A 4,773-nucleotide genomic window follows, 5' to 3' on the forward strand; every position below is an offset into this window, starting at 1 on the left:
GGAAAGGAAAGGAAAATGAAGGCGCTCAGTCAGTTCTGCCTCTTTGCAACCCCATGGACTGTAGCCTACCAGGCTTCTCCGTCAATGGGATTTTCCAGGCAAGGGTACTGGAGTGGATTGCCATTTCCTTCTTTTCTTGAATAGCAAGATCCTATTTAACAATAAATACATTGCTAATCTCATGTTACAAATCACATATACATATGACAAGACAGCCAAGACTGAGTATTTAGGTAATTTGCCCCAGATCCCAAAACTTGCCCTAATTCATAAGGTGACATAAATGCCAGATGATTAGACTATTCTCTATAAATATTGGCTGAATAGATTTGAACTTCCATGACAAAAGAGGCAGCATCCTTTTATTTCTGATTAATAAACATGTTATGTAAGGAAAGATTAGAAAAGAACTTTGAAAACTGTTTTCCTACTGTAATAGAAAAAATGGTTATTAGGTACTCAAGTACAGATACAACACCAAACAGTAATACTCAGAGAAGATTTCTGGGCTCATATACCTTTCCACGTGGCCACAGGCAAAAGGGACCTGGAATGATGTTGTCCCCAAGGGAGCTGGCTGGTAGTTCCATCTAGGCAGCAGCAAGGCTGCTGTCAATGCCAGAAGTCTGAATCTTGTTTCACTATAAGATAGCTCGGTTTCTATTGATTCTATCTGCAGAGCAGATACAAGCCTTGCTGTTAGCTCACAGACCCCAAGTGGGACTCTGTAGGTGACTGACTTTTATTTGCACATGCTGCTCAGTCATGTCCAACTCTTTGGAACCCCATGGACTGTAGCCAGTCAGATTCCTCTGTCCATGGGATTCTCTAGGCAAGAATACTGGAGTGGGTTGCCATTTCCTCCTCCAGGGGATCTTCCCCACCCAGAGATCAAACCCACGTTTCCTAAGTCCCCTGCATTGGCAGGCAGATTCTTTACCACTGAGCCACCTGTTTTTAGAAATGATGTCCTCTTTGACTAGAAATGATGTCCTCTTTGCACTTGGGCTTTCAGGGTGACTTTAGAAATATCCTTCCCCATGTCTGCTCTACTCCTGCCCCCAAACAAGTTCCCCCCAGTTCATCCTCAGCTTTGCGGTCCGGGCCGGGGGCTTCCCAGCAGCCTCTAGCACACACGGCAGCCTTCCCCCTAGGGACTGATGTCACAGCACTATTTCCTTGCTAGGACTCCTCTCTCTTTTCCACTTTGGGGCCTTGGTCCTTTTGGGGTTAAATTCTGTTCTTCACTGGCACATCTTCCAAACCGGTTTCATGTAGAGGGTTTTTCATGTCAGGATTATTTATAATAATGTAGAGGATATAGAGGATGATTTTTTAAATTACTATATAATAGGATGCCTCTTGTTATTTTTTCTTTTTTAAATTTTAAAAGCACTTTTAAATGAAACCTCCTCGAAAGCCAAGGTTACAAGGACATTCTTTCAAATGATAAAAATCTATAGCAATCTTAAACCAATGGCTCTTTTTATTCTTGATGAAATGCGACAGAAGCATTCTTTCATGTCCGACTCTTCGCAACCCCATGGACTGCAGCCTACCAGGCTCCTCCATCCATGGGATTTTCTAGGCAAAAGTACTGGAGTGGGGTGCCACTGCCTTCTCCGATTCTTTTTGAGAAGAGGACAAAAGAAAACTGCTTTTTTCCTAAAGATGCTTGGATCTTGCCCACTTTCCTCCTTCATCTTATCTGCTCCCAGGTCTGGAATTCCCGTGCTTCCTGGGTTCAAGCCAGGGACAGCTGCCATGGGGTGCTGGGTCACTTGAGTCATAGGGCTTCAACCCACTTCCTAATTTGGCCAAAGAGTCTGTCTCTCTCTGTTTCTCTCATTTCTCCCCTGTTATACTCCCTCTCTTTTTCCTTTCTTCTTTCTCACCTTTCTTTCCTTCCTTTGTTTTTTTCTTTCTGACTGTCTGTCTGCCTTCCTTTGTTCCTTCCCCATCTAGCCTTTATTTCTTTATGCTCTGGCCAATTTGAAAAGGAGATTTGTCACTTCAGTTTCCTGTACAATGAGATTTAGTCTCCCTACTGTAAGTGTGCATGGATCATTAAAAGCTATGTCTTTTTCCTCCTGATCCTGATCTTTACTTCACTATATTCTTTCATTTAAATTCTAATTTAAAGTTTACCAAGTTTGATCCTGGTAGCCAATATTGAAAGGAAATCCTGATAAGTAAAATAATATTGTTCATAACATTTTTAAAAACTCCCCGGTTTGAATATAAGTTGGATTGTGTCTCCACAAAAATTTTATGTTGAAAACTTAACTCCTAATACCTCGATAAAGTTGATTTTTTAAAAATACTTAGATTAAAAAAGAAACCAGAGCTCCTTGGAAACTGTCTGATTCTAGACCCAAGGCAGGAAATCTCCAATGTGAATTTAGGACATCTTGTTGTACCAGAAAACAGGGAAGTTTCCAAAATTAATAGGTCACATCCAAAGCACTTGGAAGTCACCATAAAGCAGTCCTCTGTCCAAAGATGGAGAAATTTGAGCACAAAATAAATGACACACACTGAAAATATAAAGAGCCATGAGTTCATATGGATATTTTTTTAAATGAAAGAGAATGAAGGCAAATGGCAACAACAGAAACAAAACCCAGTTTCACTAAACACCAACTAAAATTGCAAAGGCATTAATTCTTATTTACAAAGGTAGTAACTGAAAAGAAAGAATCATCTATTATCTTACCTTTTCTGAACAGTTTGGTAATTTAGGTACCTAAGAGCCCTAGTAGATTAAGGGAAATCCTTTTTACAGAATTTCAGTTAATAAATGTGGAAAGAATGAGAGATTAATGAAACTATCATTTTATAATCCACAAAGCCTTGACTGACTCTGCTCATCAGTGGATGAAACCATTAGACGAATGTTGATGGGAGGTTCCTCATTGGGAGGGAAAGCTGGGCACCACCAGAATCTGTAGTTTATCTTCAAATGACACAAGTGCGACAATGGAACACTGAGTGCCACCTGGTGTCAAGTTACCAGGTGGCTTGATTAGATTCATGTAATCCCTTTTGAGTAAGTAGATTTTGTAGGTGGCACAGTCATGAAGGAATGAAATGATATGATAAATGAGATTTACTTGAAAACATAAAAAGAAATAAAGGGAAAGTGGTTAAGTGGAGCATATGTGGGTAATCAATAATTGCTGAATCTTGATGAAGGGAACTGAGGGGCTCATCACCCTTTTCTTCCTATGTTTGTATGTGTTTATAGTTTTTCATAATAAGTTGTTTTACAGTAGACATAAGGAAGCATTTGTTTATGGAAATAATAGACTGAGAAAGTTTCTTCCTTGGTCATCTGTTTAAAATAAAAAGGAAAACAAGAGTCAGACACCTCTTCAGAACTGTTCAGCTCACAAAGGTGTTCATTTCTCTGAAAACTACCATCCCACTCCCTTCCCCAGCCCACCCACTGACCACCACACATTTGGACCCTATGCCAGACCATAGCTAATTTCACTAGGTTAACACCACACCCAAGATAGTCCAGTCAGATTCTTGCTGCCAAAGACTTAAAATTGAAAATCAAAGTTGCTTGTCAGACACTGCTGTTGGAGAATCATGGAGCTATGGAGGATTATGTTCTGCCCAGCGAACAGGAGAAACAGAGAGCTGATGGGGGTGGTGGGGTGGAGGGAAAGAAGCAGATGTAGAATTCTGACAGCGTTCTCTGTCCCACAGTCCTCCTTTTGGACTTTGAAACCCTTCTCACAAGAGAGTAACTTTTGTTCAAGCGAGCCCTCTGTCACAGATTCGCTTTGGGTGCAGGACACCAAGGCCTTAGCTACCCATGAGTGTCAGGTGAGAGTGTCCCTCAGTGGAGGGGCCTTTGGCCTCACAGATGGCTTAAATCTTTGATCATTTAAGGAAGTTTCTGCTGAGTGACTCTATAACTTAATTACACTAGCTTTCTTGCTATCTTTAATAAAACTCTTCAACTCTTAAAAAAATTAAAAAAAAAAGAGGGTCACTATGAGACTCAACAGTTAGAACTGGACATGGAACAACAGACTGGTTCCAAATAGGAAAAGGAGTATGTCAAGGCTGTATATTGTCACTCTGCTTATTTAACTTATATGCAGAGAACATCATGAGAAATGCTGGGCTGGAGGAAACACAATCTGGAATCAAGATTGTTGGGAGAAATATCAATAACCTCAGTTATATGCAGATGACACCACCCTTATGGCAGAAAGTGAAGAGGAACTCAAAAGCCTCTTGATGAAAGTGAAAGTAGAGAGTGGAAAGGTTGGCTTAAAGCTCAACATTCAGAAAACAAAGATCATGGAATCCAGTCCCATCACTTCATAGGAAATAGATGGGGAAACAGTGGAAACTGTCAGACTTTATTTTTGGGGGCTCCAAAATCACTGCAGATGGTGACTGTAGCCATGAAATTAAAAGACGCTTACTCCTTGGAAGGAAAGTTATGACCAACCTAGATAGCATATTCAAAAGCAGAGACATTACTTTGCCAACAAACGTCCGCCTAGTCAAGGCTATGGTTTTTCCTGTGGTCATGTATGGATGTGAGAGTTGGACTGTGAAGAAAGCTGAGCGCCAAAGAATTGATACTTTTGAACTGTGGTGTTGGAGAAGACTCTTGAGAGTCCCTTGGACTGCAAGGAGATCCAACCAGTCCATTCTGAAGGAGATCAGCCCTGGGATTTCTTTGGAAGGAATGATGCTAAAGCTGAAACTCCAGTACTTTGGCCACCTCATGCGAAGAGTTGACTC

This window comes from Bison bison, unplaced genomic scaffold (assembly GCF_000754665.1).
Source record: "Bison bison bison isolate TAMUID 2011002044 unplaced genomic scaffold, Bison_UMD1.0 scf7180017858201, whole genome shotgun sequence".
Classification (NCBI taxonomy): Eukaryota; Metazoa; Chordata; class Mammalia; order Artiodactyla; family Bovidae; genus Bison; species Bison bison.